Here is a 21,763-nt window from a genome sequence, read left to right on the forward strand (position 1 = left end):
ACAAGCCACAAAGAAGGGATAGGATGCCTCTACATCCCATCAAGGTAACCCAACCATTTGAAAAGTGGGGCTTAGACTTTGTAGGACCGATTAGTCCGGCTGCACGTAACACGCAATCACGATATATCATTGTCGCTACCGACTATGTAACCAAATGGGCTGAAGCAAAAGCAACACGAAAGGCGGATGCAAAAACAACATCTAAGTTCCTCTTTGAGAACATTATCACACGTTTTGGATGCCCCTTTGAACTTGTGAGTGACAATGGAACTCATTTTATAAATGAAGTAATAAAAGAACTCACATCAAACTTCATGATATCTCACCACAAGTCTACACCCTATTATCCCCAAGCAAATGGCCAAGCTGAGAGTACCAACAAAACTCTCATCTCCATTTTGACAAAGACAGTCGAGGCTCATCGCACTGATTGGGACCTAAAGCTTACATCAGCTTTATGGGCTTATCGTACTGCGTATAAAGTTGCTATTAAGTGCACACGGTTTAAGATGGTGTATGGTCAAGAAGCAGTTATGCCATGGGAGTTTGTCATTCCTAGTCTTCGAGTAGCTTCTCAAGAAGGTTGGGATGGTAACCCCTTAGTGGAGCGATTATATATCCTGGAAAGGCCAGATGAAGAAAGGCAATTAGCTGTGCGAAATGCTCTAGTGGAGAAGGATAGGAGAAAGAAGTGGTTTGATAGCCATTTAAAGGATAAAGACATCAAGGTTGGTGATAAAGTTCTTATGTACGGGGTACGTAATGAAAAGAAGAAATTGAAATACTCTGGTAAGGGACCATATCGAGTGTGTGAAATTACTCCTCAAGGTACCATTCGTGTGGAGAATCTAGATGGAGTTGAAACCATTGGATTCCTTAATGGGAGTAAATTCAAAAGATATTATGATCCTCTAAGCCAGGAAGAGTTGCAAGCCATCCATCAAAAGAAGGCTGCCAAGGAACAAGCAGAGCTTAAAAAAATCCAAGCAAGAGTTGAGACTCGAGAACGACAACAACGTCTTAGACGCCAACAAGAGGCTAATCTGGGAATCACGCAAGCATTTTTCGAGGACACAGATGACGACTCATTAGAATCTGAGCCACCCCTACGATACCCAATTGAGCTAAATAGCCCCTATGGGAAAGTACTATACAATGCCTTATTAGATACGGGAGCTAAAAACAATTTGTTATCCTATGGAGTTTGGTGTCAATTAGGGAAACCGACCCTATCCCCGAGTACGATGCAAGTCAAGGGCATTAATAAAAAGAAAACTGCTATTCTTGGAGTCCTTCAGACCCCTGTTGTCTATGACAATGGAAGCATAGTGCAGAGGTTTCTAGTCATGCCCGCGGGAGCTATGGAAGGCAATGTAAACCTGGGACGCACGTGGATGTTGGCAACCAAATGCACTATTGATTGGGATACTGGTAGTGTCACGACGCGACCACCGACTCTTACCCCTATCATTCAAGCAAAGTCACCTACATTGCAAACTCTAGCAAAGTTGAAGGATAGCCAACATTCACAAGCCAAGGTGGTTAACTCGTCTTTGCCGGCTATCCATGAACCTAGCATTTCAACACTTGTAGTTGCAGCAAGCAGTAATATTGCAAGTACTCAACCTGCACGACCTAAGAGTACATATCAATGGGTCCCCAAGGCCTTACTTCCAACTACCTCAACCCTCCCACCCATTCCAAGAAAAAATTTCCCGGAAAAACCAAGAGCGCGCCCTAGGAGAGTCAAGACCAAATCACGATGGATTCCAAAACAACTATTAGAAGCCCAAGGCTACTATGATGGAAATGAGCAAATTTGGGTACCTAAACATAAAATGTGTCCTTCCCTATCGACAAAAAACCCATATGAGTCAAACAGTGTAACGCTAAAGCCAATGGCAGACCGTGGGAAGGGAAAGATCACAGAATGCTACACACCTAGTCCAGAGCTAGTTTGGGCTCCAAGGCAAAACCAATTTATTCCACCTAGCTCAGGAAGGGGGGAGTTCCATGAAGCTTCTAGCTCCTCATGTAATACATCCATAGAGGTAAAAGCTTCTACACAGCCTCCATCTATAGTAGTGGACCTCCATGAAGCTACAAAAGAATCCACACCTCCCAGTGGTCAAGAATCACCTGATGAACCACTTCAAGTTCGATCCTAGGAGAGTACCTTACCACCCTTGCAACTTGACGAGGCACCTAGGGTAATAGAAAACTACTGGCAAAAATCCTCACCTATTACCAACTGGAACAATTGGTTTTAAAGGGTGACGACATCATTTCAAACGGTATGATCTACCCAAGGAGGGGGGGAGTGTTTGTGGATATCCATCATTCACTTGCTTCCCTCTCAACCTTTCTCCCGGACCTCTTAATCTCCGATCTTAGGGAATGTATATATAAAGCCTTATACTCACAAAAACAAGATAAAAAAGTAAAAGAGAAAGAGCCATAACACAAATCATAAAAACAAATTATGCACAAGAACACGACCCTTGTAATATTTGCACTCTAACCATCATCTATTTGCGTGTACAGATATGGCTAGTACGCTAGAGTCATTCACTCCTGCCTTGGGTGAGAGGTACCCTCGTTACTTTTCACAAATATTTCACATGGTCTTTCCAGTGCTTGCATGTGAATGGGATTTGATAGGTACGCTAGCATGTGAGAGGAATTTTGAGGAGTTAGAATGGCTGATACGTCTCTTGACCACGTCTGATCCATACTTAGTAGAAAGCGTTTCTCCCATTGCACAAGACTACCCTTTTGACCAAAATGACTATAGGCGTCCAGTGACCTTCTTAGTAAACATGGGCACCTATGATGAAGAAGAAAATTTACACGACTACACGGATGGCACATATGGTCTCATGGATGATGACTTTGTTTATCTCGACGACGAAGATAGGGGTTTAGACTTAGGGTTTCCCCCCAACCTCTACAATATCCTATTCCCTTGACTCTCTAGGGGGAGTGCAAATAATTAGGTTAGGGTTCCTTATGTTTTTTGTTGTGTTCAATAAGTGTTGGTACCTTTTTCCACTAATATGCCTCCTGGAGGTATTCCTTTTGTTTCCTAGTGTGTACAGGAGCGTGTTGCTATTGGTAGGATTTGGACCTTCATGGAATCTTTATCTCAACTCACTCTTCAAATCAAGCGCGACCATCGACACAAACAGGTGTTTCTTGTCCATTAGCATTGCCCCTTATCTTTTTTGCATCTATGATTGTCAGCTTTAATTGTGATTGGTAGCCTAATATTCACCGCATTTGCTTAGTATCAAACATTTAATTCAATGTAATTTTTTGTCATAATCACTTGTCTAGGTTTAAAAATCAAGCAGTCAGACAAACTAGTTTGACCAAGTTAGGTGTTAGAAATCTTCTCTTAATACCATGGGGAATGCCTTCTTAATGGGATTTAGGCAGCATTGTGTGAAATGTACTAGGGCTTTCTAGTGGGCTTGACCCTATTGACCTTTCGCTTAAGTATTATAAAGGGAGTTTACTAGTGTGATGAGCCTGGGGAGGTTTATCAGTGTTATATGACCCCCTAAAGTTACAAAATTAAAATGCTGAAAATGAACATACAAAAAATCAAAGTGCCACACTGTAAAATCTTAAGCTAGAAGAGAAATCTCAGCTTGATTTGGTACTTCACTCACATGTATTGCCTATGGTACTAGAGCCCTAGAGGTTCCCAGTATGGGCGCTTTTACTTGAAAAGCAAAAAACCCAAGGCATACAAAATAAGCACACACATCAAAATTGAATCACTGTGAAAAGACTTTGGGGGGTCAAAGAAAAAGTAATCAATCAGGCGATGATTTCATGAGAAATTCCTTTTATGGTAGCTTAACTACAAGGTCTTCTAGATATGGCCTCTAGTCAGCCCTCGAACATGAATACTTGGCTCTCACGATTAAACAACTTAATTGACCACAGAAAATTAAGAAGCTTACCCATGGTATTAATATTCGATCTCTAGTGCCTTTCGACCATCAAATTAGCGACCCCAGACTTGTTTAATTTTTTACCTTTACATTTGTTTATGCATTTGATTACATTGCAATTTAATGTTCATTGCTGACAAATTGTTTGAAATTCTTTTACCAATCAATTTGTCTACCTAAAACTGCATATGATTTTTAATCACTTATGAGAATGCAATTATTGTGCCAATGTTGTTTGATTTTGCAGTGATTGAAGAAGGCTAAGGACATTCATCTCAAATGCTCTTCCACCTCGACGAGCGAGCTTCAACTTAATAGCTTCCGAGGACGGAATCTACATCAGGAAGGGGGGCATGTTAACCCTCACGGCTCATGGACACCCCATCACCTACGACGGACGTGTATTATGTATTTGGTAGAGTCAGGTACCGGGCTTGTTGGACCAATAGGAAAAGGGTAAGAGTGATCGCCGATGAGAGGCGCACTCTAACTGGGACATTCAAGGGATTAGTTGGCTAAGCATGGGCGCCCAAGTGTGAATGGGGTGAGCTCATATAAAAGCCAACTAAACCTAAAATTCACTCATTCTTTCATTTGTGCAATAGAAGAGTGCTCTTGCTCCATCTCCATCTCCATCTCCATCTTCTTCTTCTTCACCTCCTTGTGTGTGTGTGTATGTGAGAGAGAGAGAGAGAGAGAGAGAGAGAGAGAGAGAGAGGGAGAGTGTGTGTGCGATCGAGCATTACGAAGGCACGACGGCGGCGAAGCGGTTGAGCGCAGCACGACTGCAGCTTCTTCTTCATCGCAGCGAGGAATCCACCACGAAGGCGAGCGTAGAGCGGTGAGTGACACACCCTTTGCTCTCTTGAGCTTGCTAGATTAGTCTTGTTGTGTGCTTGGAGCCATTTGTGGCTCACACATGGTGTATCGGCAAGTCCCTTGCTTCGACAGTGCGGCAAGGAGCGCACAGTGTGTGTGTGTCCATCTCGTTCATCTCCTTCCCTCTCTGCTTTGCACATTCAAGCCGCCATGGCCTGCCCAAGATGGCACCCACCATAACGGCTGCCACCCAACACTGGTATCAAAGCCTTAGGGCGTTGCAAGGTGGCAGGGTCTACAGGCGGTGAAGACAAGCGTCTCGAAAGGCCACGCTGTGGCGGTTGTTCCTAGGCAGGCAGAGGCCATAGGTGCACGCGGCGCATCTCACAATGCAGGCATAACATAAGGCGCTTGGCAGAGTTGGCAGTTGCATCTCAAAACGTTGTCTGCAGGCAACATTTGGCAGTTGCATCTCAAAACGTTGTCTGCAGGCAAAGGCAGCATCTCAACACGCTCAAGGCACTACGGGCAAGGTTGCATCTCACTTGCTTCTCAAAATACCATCAAGGCGGTGCTTTTTGAAATGCTACACTGTTGTAGCAGTTGAACTACCTCTCAAAATACTGTCTTCAACAGTGTGATTTTGAGAGCATCTCAAAATGTTCTATTAGTGGTGTTTATAGGAAGTTTTGTGTTAGGCTTCTCAAAACGCCCTCAAAACTCTCACAGGTAGTTGCCAACACATGGAAAATGTCATAATAATCAATATCTAATTCTCCTAAATGATTTTCTCATATTAAACTGATCATTTAATGTGGGGAAGGCCAGGGGAGAAAAAGCTAGAATATTGGTTAAGCTAGCAGACCGGCCACAGTAGGGATCCAAAGGAGGGAAAATAGGGATCCAAAGGGGGGCCATCTGCAAAAGAGCCATGTGCAACAATGGGCTAAAAAGACCCTAAGGTTCAGCCCATTAAGACTTCCAAAATGCTAAGGTTCCAAAATTCAAAGGTTGTGTCCAAAGGTCAAACCTAGGGAAAATTGGATGCTTTGTGTGTGCCCTAAAAGTCTTTGCACATCCCTACATGGGAGGGGGTGAGCTCTAAAGGTAGGGGACGAGAGAGAAAGCCACACACACACACAAGATCCCTTTACACAAAGGGAATGAGGGACACATGTCAGCTCCCTAGGCCAGATGCCCACAAGGTGTGTCCAATTTCTATTGGATGACCCTTGAAGTGGACCAATGAGAATTAAGCTAGAGTAAATCTAGTTTAATTAATTTAAAAACATTTAATAAAAGAAACCAATGAGAATTAAGTCTCCTAGAAGACTATTGGGCAGTCTCCCAAGGGGTCCAATGAGCATTCAAGAGCCCCATGGCTTGCCTGATTCCTATTGGCCAGGAGGCAAAGGGGTCCAATGAGAGTTTAGTTTAATTATTTAATTACCTAAAGCTCTCACAAAAGAGGAAAGGGGGACACATGTCAGAAGGCTATCACTTATGCTGCTTAATTGTAATTGGCTTGACTTGGGGAGGGCCAATGAGGCTTCAGCAAGAGCAATTAGCAAGAGGGCTCGCCCAAGAGAGAGAGGGGGCTGATTTTTGCAAGGCATTATCACACACACACTCACACAAGCTCATGTGTGAAGAAAGAGAAGACTATCTCTTCCCAAGCTTTAATGGAGAACTCATCACCTACTCCAAGCTTGTGAGATAGAAGCCTACATCAACACTCTCTTGGCATGTGGATGCAAATCCAACCAAGAGCCAAGCTTCAATGCATGCTCATCTCCTCTACCAAGCTAATTACTAAGCTAAGCTATGCTACATATGAGTGATTATGTGAGGAGATGTACATCTTTCTCGTAAGATACTCCTTCTTCCTCTCAATCTACTCTCATACCCTGCTAGCTCTCACCATCTTCGAAGGTGTGTGAGGTCTTGGGTCTGAGAACGGGGATAATTCAACTTGTGTTTGTTAAGTGTTTTGCTTAGTGCATGAAGTTTCCATCTTCATTGCACTAGCTAGTCTTGAAGGAACACAAAGAATTGTATTGTACAATGTCTCTCTTGATGGGAGAAACCATAATACAAAGCCTTTTCGAGGGGGGACCGGCTCCATGAAAATCCGGTCCTCAACTGTTGTCAATAGGTTAATTGCTCTCTCTTTTGAAAGTATTGTCGATGCTATCTAACTAGGTGTTATGCTTTTTGTTGCTCTCTCCACCCAAGCACTCTTGTAATTCTCATTAGGAATCTATTCTAATGAAATGCCCACTATGTTCATGCTAATTTCCGCTACACATAAATTATTAGGCCATTAAATGTTACAAAAAACATCTCAAAAGGCATTGAATGCTCATGGGTGGTTTTTTGAGCATATCAAAATGCTGCTGCCTGTAGCTAGTAGGTGAGCAATCGATGCTGCATATCAGAACGTCTGTAAGCAACTACATCAATAGAGTGGTGTCCGGGTTTGATGATGGAGATAAGCCTTGCAAAGGCACATGCTTGATTTTGGTTACTCCGAATTATGTGCACCTCCATGTATCACTTCTTCATCAACTCTACAAAGCTTCAAGTTTTGTGTTTCAACTCGGATATATATGCCATGTATGTCAATTTTGTGGCTTTTCTTGTCAATTAGACATAGCTCACAATGAAGCACCGGCTGTCATACATGAATATTTACTTCAACAACGTGGTATACAACTTCACGGGGTATACGCCTTCAAATTCAAAGCTCATGCAGATAGAAAGTAAGTGAAGACTCATGCAACGGTTTGATTGGAGTACTCGATACATCAAAACATTTTTCAAAAGTTTGTTACCCTGTTCTATGTCATATTTTCTTAGTTGTCAATCAATTTTATCAACTATAAGTTATATTTTGTCAAAGGCTTTGTTTTCAGCCTATCAAATTATCAGTCACACCCATGTCAAAATTTGTACGAGATATAGACACGGCCATCCATAAATGGTAAGACCTTCCAATTTTTTGTCAGTTCTCAGCGTGTTTTTACCACTTCTCATGAGGTTACTGGGTACACCTAAACCCAAGGTTTGAGAGTGAACCAAAAACTCCACACACACATTTATTGGTAGCTAATTTTTTGACCTACACCCTATCTGTTCAAGGGGGGGTTTAGTATCATAGCACAAGGTTATGGATACACCAAAAATCCTTGGTTGTGAGAGAACCTAAAACTCACGGTTGACGAGTACACCAAAAACGCAAGGTATCATGAGAGTGGTCTGTCCAATTCGGGCTTGAGGGGGGGATTGTTGGGTTTCCAAGCCCGTGGGAACATCTTCCCTGGCATGCAGTTAAGAGAAGCAGTTTGCATGGTACATCTTTTGTTATATATATGTAAGGCTTCTTTTGAATTGTATCCACAAGCGTTATTTTTATCTGCCGGGTCGATCTCTCTCTCTCTCTCTCTCTGTCTATCTATCTGCCCATCTTGGTCATCTCCTTCCCTCTCTACTCTGCACATTCAAGCCGCCATGGCCTACCCAAGGTGGCATCCACCATAACCGCCGCCACCCAACAACCCCATGCCTCAAAGATCCACATATGTATTCCCTCTTCCCGTTTCTCTGCCCTTACTACTCATATCCTTGTCCCTTCTAGCTACTTCCATAGCCGCCCAAGCACACCACCAACAAAGTATGTATCAAGCACCTCCACCACAACCTACACATTGCTTGCACTCCCATTTCTCCTTAACACCTTATCATTTTTAGTGCTCATTCATAGCTCCCATTGCTCCACCTCCATCTCCTACTAGTCCATCCCCATGCAAACCATTTTTTTGCCTCTTCCACACCCCCACTCCACACTTGTCACTGTCACAATCGCCATATCATGACTCTTCAGTCTCATATTATTTAACACAAGGTTGCTAATGGGACACTTAAGTGTTTTGAAACACTTTTATGACTTGTAAAGTGAGGAGTTTCCTTGAATTATTTGAAGAGTTTTACAAAAAACTTTTAAGTGCTCTATATCCAAAAAGTTGGATTATAAGGTGGAAAAATCTTGGGATTTTTTTGAGGCAAATAGATCCACGTTTATCTTGATACTGTAAATGAATTTTCAATTTTTTTCAATCTAACCCGTGTCATGTAACGAGTGTTACTACTCATAGTTTTAGCACTATGTCAACCTAGAAATCAATTTAGTGAGGGCTACACTACTATATGCATAACATTAGTAGTTCCTAACATGCATTCATGCTTCTAAGGAGAGGAAAATTCTTACATTGAAAGTTATGGCCTATTTATGAAAAAATTACCAATGTTGCCAATTTTTTAGTAAATTTGAATTTTTGTGAGTTTTAGGTAGCTTTAATAAATCTATAGCCCTTTTTATTCTATAAGTGGACTCCATGATATATATATTCTCTTCCTTTAACTTTTGGGCACCGAATACCCCATATAGCTCCGGGGGATTCACTTATAATTGGGGGGGATGTCACCTGCGTGCAACCATATGGAAAGAACCCTCTATCTACAGACCCCATAGCACTAGCCCAACCCCTTATCTACAAATTCTAAAGAATCCATATACCCCGTTTCTATGGTGCTTGTATAGTCAACTTCACCCCCTATGTAATATGTATACGGGTTGTATACAGGGAAAAAATGACATTGTTTCCAAGGAGATTCCAAGTTTTCTATGTCTCCTAAACAACTAAAAGGGTGAAATGGTCCCCTTGTGGCTAGAAAAACTTCTCTTGTTTGGTCAACCTGTGTCTATTTCTCCCGAGGCTTGTAGCAAATGTCTCTATAGATAACATTGCAATAATTTTTAAAATCTCATCATTGCAATCAAAATCCACACTAGCGAGCATCATTTTTTTATAAAAAAGGCTCCAAAGAAAAGTCAATAATCTTCATTCCCAACTTGCCATGGAGCAATGCAACAAGCAGTGGAAACCCCTAGCATGTTGCGGTTGTCGGCTTGGCTAGGAAGGCAAGGATGACGCATCTTGTTGATATACTCAATCCATGTTTTGGTGCCCATGTGCAACTTGCGAAAACACCGGCTTGATATTCAACATATCAATCTCTCATTATTGTTGATATCATCATGATCAAATATCAAGGCTAATAACGTAAGCAACTGAAACATGCAGTTGCAGTATGCTTCCTAGCTAGACAAAGACAAAATCAATGTACCCAAAAAGATTGCACTATTCCTAAAAGTATAAAAGAAAATGACAATATCACGTTGAATATAGACTAGGGGACTACCATTGCCTCTGTCTTAGTGGGTAGGGTAGTCCTATTGACGTGTACTTTGCCGCTTCCATGATGTCAATCAAGTCGCGCGATCAGTCTTAGATGCAATGTGCATAGATTGGTGTGACGAGTCTCTAGAGAAATGTTGTGACTCATGACTTGTAAGTGATAGCCAAAACATGATGATTGAATGAAGAAACTAAGAGTTTAAGAGTTTGAGAGAGGGGGTGACCGATTACTTGGTAGACGCGAGGACAAGAGGACGAGAATTGTGTATATAGCAAAAAAAGATGTAAAATGTTATATAATGCCCTCGTATGGACGAAAATCCATTCTACCATGGATTTAGGAATAGTTTGCAACATTTCATAGATTTAAATGAGGCATCACAAAAATTCTTGTTGGTGTAAATCCATTCTACCATGGATTTAGGAATAGTTTAAACATTTCATAGATTTAAATGAGGCATCACAAACATTATTGCTCAAAGGATTTGAGTTTGATTTGCAATCTCAGTGAGTATCTTTATCCAAAACACTTTACCATTCTAGCAAAGCATGTTTAGTGTTGTGTTGCAAGTTCAATACATTTTATGCATGTCCAGTATCAAAGGACCAAGTTGGATTAAAGTTTGTAGAGTCACCAGCATGGAAAACATCGTAACCCCCTTCACAGTAATACATACAATCTTCCTATACTTACCACTAGAGTCAATTGCATGTTGCTTTGGTGAGTATGATGTGTACATATAGATGAGTGTGATTTGTACATGCAAATGCATGACTGAATACTATGGCCACTTTGTGTGCGCGCACGTGCATGCCTTTTATACTGGCATTGTGCCCTTACCATCAAACTCTTTTCTCATATCATCATGCTAATCTCCCACTAATGTTAGCAAAGAACATAACTTGATCAATGATGACAAAAATTAGTTGAAAGAGAGTTACTTGCAAGGCAGAGTTGGAAGAAAACAATCGGTAGTATGGGACACACCTTGAATGGAGCAAATGGGTAGTGAGCCGTTAACAATGTGAACTCCATCTCGACTCTTAGAGATAAGATATAGTAACACCTTTGGAAAATGCAATTAGACTCTTCAAAAACCTATGTTTATGAAAGATAAGAAACAACACCAGTTAGGATAGACAAAGTTTATGGAGTTTTTAATGTGTCTCTTCAAACCCTTGATCACCTAAAACACAGAATGGAAAGTAGGGCTCAAAGAAATCAATGTCAACAGTTTCCTACATGGCCACCAACATAGCACCCCGAACACGATGAACAAAAACGATAATATGGTAGTTTTGGTATAAAAAAAAGCTACACAAAGAGTAGGAGAAACCAAATCGCCTTCCAGTCCTATGTGCAAACATTGGGACTCGTCACTTTGAGATTTACATGCAAAGAAAATCACAGGAACCACCATGCACGTAGGGCCAAACGCCGCACAAAAGCTGTGCCTACAATTTTCAGAGACTTCAAATCACAAGGCATTAGTAAAAACAAGGTAACCTTGATTCATGTGTTGCCTGCCAAAATCGTAACTCACCAAATGAGACAACTCGTTCGTAGTTGAATTCACAAGGGTTGAGACAATGACAACACAGATTTGGCAAGCCCCTTGTCATTGGCTTCCCTAGTTGGAAACCTTCCTTGACTACGAACAATCCCAACTATATTGTCAAGCATTCCTAAGCTCTCTTAATTTCAAGGTTTTCAGCTAGCCACTGCCTATGTTCCAAACATTGATGAAGATGATTTCCCCAAATCAATCTCCTAATGTGGTCAGAAGAGAGGAGCTATAGCAAATAGGTAGGGCATAGTAAGATATTTTTGGATCATGGAAAACAAGAAGTTTTGGAAAAATTCTCACAATAATTATGTATGTGTGGGAGAGTATACCCCCCCCCCCCCCCCCCCCCCCCCCCCCCTTCCCTTCTCATGCTTGGTCCACCTCTCTCTCTCTCTCTCTCTCTCTCTCTCTCTAGTGATATTTAATTATTTCATTTGGACATGTGTCCTCTTTTTTCTCTTTGAGAGAAAGAACTTAATTATATATTTTTATGTATCAAAATTCTCATGTGGCCCCTTTAAAACCCAACCAATAGCATTCAAGCACATCATGAGAGCCCATGTGGAGGATCATTTGAACATGTGTCTTCTATGCTTATTAAGTCATTTAGTTGAATTGAAAACGTCAAGGACTTAGTCAATCAAGCAAGGATGTGTCTTTTATGCAAGTCATTTTTTTTTGAACTTTATACTCAATCAAGCATGGAACACTTTATCTTTAAATTCAACATTTCAAGAATCTTAGTGATTTTATGCATAAAAATCACCTCAAGGTTTGGGCAAGGTTCCCACAGCCACTTTAAGCATCTTAATACTTCATGCTTGGGTAGGATTCCCACCTTAAGGTTAGCCCTAGCTTGTGTAATATCAAAGGAATTTTTAACATGAACTTTTAGAGGTCTTTAATGAAGCTAACCCTAAGGTCTTTTAAGCTCCATTAGATGCACATTGCTCTTTGATAGACTACCTCCGTTTGGACCCCTTTTGAGATGTAACCATCTCTCCTCTTGGTCCCTTGCTGAAGTAGCACTTATTGAACATTGCTCTTTGGTAGACCATCTCCTTTTTGACCCCTATTGAGATGCAACCATTTCTCCTTTTGGTCCCCTGTTGAGATAGGTCTAGAAGCACATGTATATATCCTAACTCTTGTTCCCCTTTTATCTTCCCATATTAAGTAATAGTTTAATATGAAAAAATCATTTGGTAAAGTTATAAATTATATTTTATGGCATTACCTCTCTCTTGAAATCATAGTTGTCCTCGACTATGAGGTAGAGAAGATAAAGCCTAGTCATTAGTCCATGTTTCTTAGCGGGTAGAGGATCCCTTTTTACCATACGACATCATTCCAGAATGGATGATAATCCATTTGGTGCTCGGGAGACTTAGCTGCCGCAAGCATGTCTGCTCTTTAGTCCATATCATACTTCCAAAGTAGAGTGACAAGTTCTACTTAGTGTTTGGGAGACGTCGTCATGACAAACATGATCCTAAGCATGCATACTTCTTAAATTTTGTGCAGAATAAAAGAAAGATAACGAGTCTCATAAGACAAAAATATTGTTTATTTAAATGCAGTTTCATTTTTTTACTCTAGTGTAGCATTGTAAGCATTGACAAGGTTCATATTATCCTTAATCTAGGTTCCTTATTCATCTAACATCTTTAAAAGGATAATTCTTAAACTTAACAAAATATCATTGGATAATCTTACCGTTTTTAGCACCTTGCCTTCGTGTGTCGAAGAATCAATTCAGGCTGCAACACCCCTCCTTGATCTTTGATCTCTAGCGGGTCCTTCATTATTGGTTCTTTTTGTGGCTCTCCTTTGTAAGACTCGAGTAGGCTCACATGGTTAACATTGTTAATGAGCCAATGGTTGGGCAAATTTAATTGATAAGCCATCTCATTGATTGGCTTAAGAATTTTAAAAGGACCATAATATCTTTTTGCTTGTTTAGCATAATATTCTTGGTGGCTCGTAGTATTCTTGTCCGTAGTATGTCTTAGATGAGCCTTGAGAAGCTTTAGCAAGACCCAATCATTTTTCTTAAAGGCTAAGGCTCCTCTGTGCTTATTAGCAACAATCCTTTTTGCCTTTTTATGAGATGGATATAATATTTTTAATCTTTTCCATTTTATGAGATGGATATAATATTTTTAATCTTTGGAAAAGATTTTTATAAGTCTCAGCTATATTCATCAACAGTGAAGATCTTCCCATATACTTTAACTAGTAAGGGACTTTTGGATCTTCCCTCTTTAACCTCGAAGGGTGCTTTCCCCATAAAAGTATGTACAATGTCATTGTACGCATACTCTATAAGAGGTAGATACTTCTCTCATTGAGAACATTGATCTACTTCCATGACGTAAGCTTTTAGTAGACTCAAGAATCGTTAGATTAGTTATTTCACTTTGGTCATCCGTTTGTGGATGATAGGTCAAAAGAGAAATTTAATCTACTTCCTAGATTCTCAAAGAGACCCTTTTAGAAATTACTAGTCATTCTAGGATCTTTGTCCAAAACTATGGATGTTGGCAAGCCATGATACTTGAAAATTTAAGATGTAAAGAGGGTTTCCATTTGATGTTCGTTAATAGTCTTTTTGACAGGCATATAGTGTGTTTTCTTGCTAATCCTGTCGATTGAAACAATCCAAGTTGCTTCCCTCGATCTAATTTCAATTTTTGGTATACCACGCATTTTGAAACATACTCTTGTATTGATAGCCGTTTTTTCGGCTTTCCATAATTGCCATAGTAAGCTATCTCACCCTATCAAATCACTGAAACATTTTGGTTATCCCTACCATTTCACTGTACATAGGCGTGTGTGAGTTAGGGGACTTTTCCTATATCTTCTAAAAAACCCTCAACTAACTAGTCACTGGGCTAGTTGAGCCAAAAATAAATAAATAAAAAAAATTATAAGTATATTATGGCCCATTTGTGTGTAAATATTTCATTGTATATAGGGCCTAAATAAAAGGATTTTTTATAATTATTTTGGTATTTATTTAAATATTTCTACCTATGGTGTGTCATTTATGCTATGTACATTGACTCACCATTATCATATTTTTTCTTACCATTTTGCATACTCTTTATTCCATATAAAAATAATTTCATGCAAGATTCTCTTATTTTTGGTGTAACTCCATCCCAACAAAAATCCAAAAAAACTAGTTCTATTTATGTGTATATTTTTTCACTATTGTGATTTTTTCCTTCCTACATCTATTCTCTATTACTCTCATAATTATACCACAAAAAATATTCATCTTTTTATGGTAGATTTATAATGAGAGAGATTTATTTTGACCCCTTTATATTTTTTCCACCTATATTATTTATATTTGACATGTACATATTTTTTAGACCCCTCAATATTTGATTTTCTTAGTTGTACTATTCATTTATATCATGATCTCAACAATATCTTCAATTATAGACCTACCAAATAAGGTCAAGGGTATGTGGAATGCATGCATGCACCATGGGGAGCTCACTCTTGGAGGTATTCAAAAGAATCATCCAAAGAAGGACCTCACAAGGACCTTGTGCAGTGGAAAAAACAGTCGGTTTTACTGAATTTTTAAAGATCACATGCTCTCCGAATTTGAAAAGGTGATACAAACAAAAGTTGTAGCTCGTGAGCTGAGCTTTCACCTCAAAGTTTTTCATATTTTTTTGAGCTACGAGCTGTGAGCTATGATTTTATTGGTGGACCCCAGTTTGCCCATGCTATGCAGCCACACTCCCTCTTCCACTTTATCATTTTCCTCTTTCACACACACTCCTCCCTCTCATTCCCACTCCCAAACCTTAAACTCCCATGTCCTAATTCACCCTCTTTATCATTTCCACATCTCTCACACCTCCATAGCCTTCATCCTCCATTTCTACACCCTATGTGTCCCCCTTTCTCTCTACATATATGTCCATATTACCATACTCTTTTAAGCTTTGTAAAGAACTTCAAAAATCAGCAAAAATCCAAGGATAACCTCTGCAAATGAAGGCTTTTATCATGAATTTTCCAAGGTTTGAAGATAACATAGCTTCATCGACACGCGCTACTTCGCCATGCTGACTGCTTCTTCTTCCGGTGCTGTAAAGAGGTGAATATCAACTTCTCCAAAGCTTCAACCTCTGTTTACAAGCTCATCCCTTCTCTAACTTTTCTCATCATATATCTCACCATTTGGTGAATGATTTTGTAAATATTTTGTAGTGATAATTACTAACTACTAACCACTAACCTTATTGTAAAATGCACCCTCTACTAGAGTAGGCACTCCCAAATTATTCACTCAATCCTCTCTCCTATCATCCTCAATAATTCTCTTCCCTTGAGCCCACATCCATGTGACTCAAAGGACAAGAGAGACCCACCCTCATTAAATAAAAAATAAAAAATAAAAAATGCATAATCTTTTATTCCTTCAAATAAACTTGATTAGGCCTAATCCTAATCGGGGCTTCTAAAACCTATAAATAGAGCCCTTCTCTCCCTTTTAAATCATCACATGATCACACTACACCACACCATTCTCAACACATAACACACCACTCTTCAAGCCTAGTTGTGTAGAGTGTGTGCATTGTGAGTGCTCTATTCCATCACTACACATAGGTGCATGGAGAAGCTTGAAGTTAGTTATGCCATCTAGAGGAGTGGAGTGATACTATACTCTGCAATCACACTTGTAGCCTACTCTTGTCCATAAATAAGATTCATAGTTTTGGGTGTAAGTGTATGCTGCAACTACGACTCTTCTCTCCAAATTGACTTGATAAGTTGGCTCATCAGGTGGTTGAAGGTATATTGTACTTGAAGTTTGTTGTGCCATTTCATGCTTGGTGGTTTGAGAGCTTGTTGAATTGTTTGCCTAAAAGGTCAATTGTAAGAGGGTGCTCGGTGAGAGGGCTCCCGTGACCCTAATACAATTTGTGTATTGGCAAGAAGGTCAAGTTCTGTGTTGTCTCTCTATTTCTCATCAAGCTTTGTGTGAATCCAGTCTTTAAGGCTAAGACTGAGTTGCTCAAGTTGATTTGTGCTCTTTATCTCTCTCTGGCGTGGTGAATGTTTGTGTTTGGTGTGTGTGGCTATCTTGCATTCCCCTCTCTTTGTGCGTTTGAGTACAAGGAGATATCACGTGCGTCCTAGTTCGCATCTACAACTAGGTGGTGCCCCTTTTCTTGTTTGGTTTCTGGCTGTGGGTTGTTGTTGTCTCTGATTGTGCTTGCCCCAGCCCCAATTGAGCAGCACGGGAGCCTCGAAGGGTGTTTAGAGGCCGCTCTTCTTGTTGCCCGCCCCGGACCGCCTCAGTATGTTTACTTTTCATGGTAGACCAATAGAAATACATTTTTACTCTCCGAAGAGTAGATTATGGAGTCCTTCTTTGTGCCGCACAAGGAGAAGCATGAGATTCATACATGACTTTCTATTGGTGAGTAACACATAGCCTATAGCCGTTTGGAAGATAACCATCCTTCAAGGTGAATGGTTCTTTTTTTCTTTCCTAATGCAAAGGCTGTAATTACCTACTTAAAGTCTTGGTCAATAGCATACTCATCTATCATAAAAGATAGATCATTGTGAGTTGCTATAGACACCACATTTACCCTTGGCCATTGTGAAACTGCATCAACCACTTGATTGTGCTTGCCAGCAATGTGAGCAATATGAAATTTAAATTGCAAAATAAAATTTACCCACCTCATTTTTTTGTCGAAAACATTGGTTTGCATCATGAAGTACTTGAGACTTTGTGATCCATTCGTAGGATGAATGGAACCCCTAAGAGATAATGCTTCCATGTGTCTAGGGCATGTAGAATAGCTAAAATCTATTTTTTGTATATGCCCAAGACCCGTTCATGGGCATTGAGCCTTCGGCTCTCATATGCTATGGCATGCCCATCTTGAAGCAAAACTGCTCCCAGGCAATTACCACAAGCTCACATTGGAACTGAAATGGCTTTGAGAGATCTGGAAGCATGAGGACTGGTTGAGAGATAAGCTTCTCTTTGAGCTTGTCAAAAGCATTTTGTTCTTTAGCAGTCCATGAGTACTTAACATTCTTCCTTGTTAAGTCATGCAATGGTCTTACTATTTGAGAGAATTTTTCTATGAAGCATCTATAGTATGCACACATACCAATAGAGATTCTTAGCTCATGTAGAGTCCTTGGATTAGGCCATGCTTTTATTATCTCCAACTTTGATGGATCCATATTGATACCAACTTGAGAGATAATGTGGCCTAAATATTAAATCTCTTATAGAAAAAATTCACTATTCTTTTGATTAATGAAAAGCTTATTCTCTCTCACAACTTGAAGATTACTTGGAGGTGTCACTTGTACTCCTCTAAAGATTTGAGTGGCATGAAGATTTTTGTCCATCGTGAGTTTGAATGCGGCTGTTTGCAGGCCAAAACTTGTAACTTATCAAATAAATCTTCTACCCGCAGCACGGGAAAGCTTTTTTTTAAATAATGATCCTATTTAGTGCTCTATAGTTGATACACAAGTGATATGTGCCATCGTTCTTTTGCACTAAAAGTACCGGTGAACAGAATGGAGAGGAGCTAGGCCCCTTTTTCCACCAATTCATGCACTTGCCTCATGATCTCCTTTTGTTGAGCTTGTGAAACTTAATAAGGAGGCTTATTAAGTGGTGAGCTTCCTAGTAGAAGCTCTATTGCATGGTCATCATCCCCTCGTTTTGGAGATAGCTCACTAGGGATGCCATCAATGAAAACATCTTGGAATCCATTTAGGAAATTAGACAACTTTAATTTCTCTTGATTCCCTTTATTGCTACTTGTGAAAACATTAGAACCTTTTATAGATTCTCTAACAAAAATTATATATGCAAAAATAGAGCTTCTCATTGACTTATCAAAAGAAAACATATTTACCAGGGATATTGTGTTCCCCAAGTCATTAACATCTATGTACATGCTTTTTTCCCTGCAGGTGAAGTAGATTCTCCTTTCAAGGAACTTCATGTTGGTAGCCATGCGGTTGAACCATGGTGCCCCTAGGATAACATCCTCATGTTGGAGAGATAAAAAGAAGTCTTCTTTGTCGATGTAGATTTGGACATGAAGCCTCAACTTCCCAATCAAGGGAGTAATAGACGCTTTCTATCCCTTGAAAGCTGCATCGGCAGTTACAATATCTTCCATCTCAAAAGCTTGAATGCCCAACTTAGTGGCCCACTCCATTGATATGAAGTTGTGAGTAGAGCCAAGGTCAAAGAGAATAAGGGCATCATGCTCCCTTACGTTTTCCCCAGCATAGGAGAGGTATGAGCCTTTGCAATGAGTATCCTCTTTGGAGATTCCACCATGGAAGCTCTAGGAGTGTCATTGAGTACATTTCTTTTGGGGCAAGAATGTAACCATGTCCTTGCTCCCCACACTTAAAGCATCTTTAGTCTTTATGAAAGGCCTCTAATTCTTTGGGAGAGAGCTTATTATTACCTTTATAAGCTCCTTTCTTCTTGGCCTTGTTGTTGTTGGTGTTGCCTTGGAAAGAGTTTTGAGCATTGCTCTTCCCTTTAGCTTCATTTTGACCCTTGTTTTCCATGGGCTTGAAATTTCTTCTCACCCCTTGTTGGAAATTGATCCTTGAAGCAACCATAGTGTGGTGGATGGCTTCAGTGATAGTGCTAGGCCATTGTGAGTTGACATACTCGGCCATTTCTTCAAGTAATGCCACAAAAAAGTGTTGATTTTGTTTGGAGAATTCTATCTTTTGAAAGACTGTAGCTTTGAGATGTAAATCCCAAAACTTGTCTACACATTTATGGATAGAGTCATTGAAGAGTAGCTTCAAACTTTGCCATTCGGTGAGCACTTTGTCCTTTTCATAGCTTGCAAGGAATTGCTTCATGATGGAAACTCGTAGAGTTTTCCATGTCTTTGGGGCTTCACCGTTTCCACAAAGGCTAGCCCACCATTGACGAGCCGATTTCTAGAAGTGCATAGCTACATGACGTAGCTTGGAGGACTCCATGAAGCCCTCGTCTCCAAAGGCCACATCAAATTGTTGGATGAATGCCAATACTTTGTCGGTGGCATCAAAGGTGCCATCGTAGGTGAGAAAAGAGATACTCTTTCCTGCCTCTTTGAACTTCTTGAGCTTTTGTGATCTTTGCCGTATACAGGGTATGATTTGCAATGTCCTCCCCTCTTGTATTCTCTAGGAGAATAGCCATAGCTTTCTTTCGTCAGAAGAGGAGGAAGGTGAAGAGGGTGACCTCTTTCTTGCCTTTTTCTTCCTTTGTTTCCTCTCTTCCCTTTTGGAGTGACGAGGAGAAGGACTATGGGTTGACTGTTTCCTATTGGGAGGAGTTGGCGATAGTCTAGACCGTTGTCTTCATGGAGCCACATCTTTAGAGGAACTTAGGGATTCACCTTTTTCTTGTTCTTTAGATTCCTCCTCTCTTATGGGAGAGAGTCTTCTTTTGAGAGTCTCATCAAGAAGCCTCCTAAGCTCTCTCCCCTCTTGGATAAGAAGGGATCCCATAAGCACGAAGTTGATGGGTAACATTGTCTTGCAAAGTAGGGTTACCCATAGCTTGATGCAACCTACTAGTAACAAGATAATTGATAAAAATGGGGGCATCATGTTTATGGAGCCTGATTTACCCTTGTAATTTTCTGTGGTAAAAGCTCACATTTGTAAAGCCCCCATTATGAGGAGAAGCCGTCGTGCGTGAAGAAAAATCACTCACTGGAAACCAAAATTTTCATGGCCTAAAATCAGGGCAACTTTAGGGGCCTCGGGGGGCGGAAAGCCCCGATACTTTTTTTTCCCTTCGCCGAAATATTATGGCCGAACGGCGGTCGGAAAGTGGTCGGGAAACAACAGGTCGGTTGGCCGGTGGCCGGTAGTCAATGGCCGGTGGTCGGTGGTCGGTGGTCAATGGCCGGTGGCTGAATTCAAAAGCGGACTTGTCTTCTCAAGGGCGGCCACACATGGGCGGATTGAAGGGTCCGATTCGGACTTATCTACACAAGGGGGGCTACACATGGCTGCCTCTCATGAGAGAGGGCAGCCCTTTTGGCCTATAAAAGGAGACCATTTCTACACACATTTCATAGTGTGAAGTTGATGCAACAAGGTGAGTGTGAGGTGGTGAGAGTGAAGCAAGGCGGGAGCTCCATTAAGGGTATAATCCCTTTGTAAACTACTTCTTGTTTTAAAGTACTAAAGCCATTGAGTGGCTGCTTTCCCTTGGACGTAACCCACATTGGGTGAACCACATATATTGTGTGTAATCTCTCTCTCTCTCTCTACACTATAATCTCTTGTGTGTGAAATCTATCTCTCTCCATTAAGTAATCTACTCAAATATCTATTTAGCTACGTCATATTTCCTAACAACTGGTATCAGAGCAAGGTTTGCTCGTAGCTAAATTATCTCAGGGAAAGGATTCCTTGAATTGAGTGGGAGTTATGGTGGAGGAAGGGAAGCTCAAGATTGAGAAGTTCAACGGCAAAAACTACCAACATTGGAAGATGTAGATTGAAGACTATCTCTACCAGAAGGACCTCTATTTGCCACTAGGCGGTCTTGCGAAGAAGGCCGTAACAATGGCAGATAAAGCATGGATTGTCCTTGATCGAAAGGAATTGGGAACAATCCGGTTAAGCTTGGCGTCAACGGTGGCCTTCAATGTTTCGGAGATGAAGACCACGGAGGACTTGATGAAGTCACTTGACGACTTCTACGAGAAACCATCGGCATCCAATAAGGTATTTCTTATGAAGCGCTTGTTCAATCTAAAGATTTCAGTTGGATGGACATCCTTTTCATTCATAATGTAAAATGTAAATAATCTTACATGGAAATAAATTTAAATCTTCTCTATCTCTCTCTTCCTCTCTCTCTCTCTCTCTCTTCTCTCTCTCTCTCTCTCTTCTCTCTCTCTCTCTCTCTCTCTCTCTGTGTAAACAAATCTTCTGAGTCATGTTGGGGATACATGGAGATATATGGTTCACTAACTCATCTTGGAACATGTTGAATCAGTCTTTGAAAGCGTACATGGTGTGTCTCTTGTCTCGTATCTCTCTCTTTCTCTCTAAATCTCAACATGGTATGAGAGCGGTAACGATAACGCGCCAATTCAAT

Source organism: Adiantum capillus-veneris, chromosome 29 (genome assembly GCF_014529385.1).
Source record: "Adiantum capillus-veneris isolate H3 chromosome 29, ASM1452938v2, whole genome shotgun sequence".
Classification (NCBI taxonomy): Eukaryota; Viridiplantae; Streptophyta; class Polypodiopsida; order Polypodiales; family Pteridaceae; genus Adiantum; species Adiantum capillus-veneris.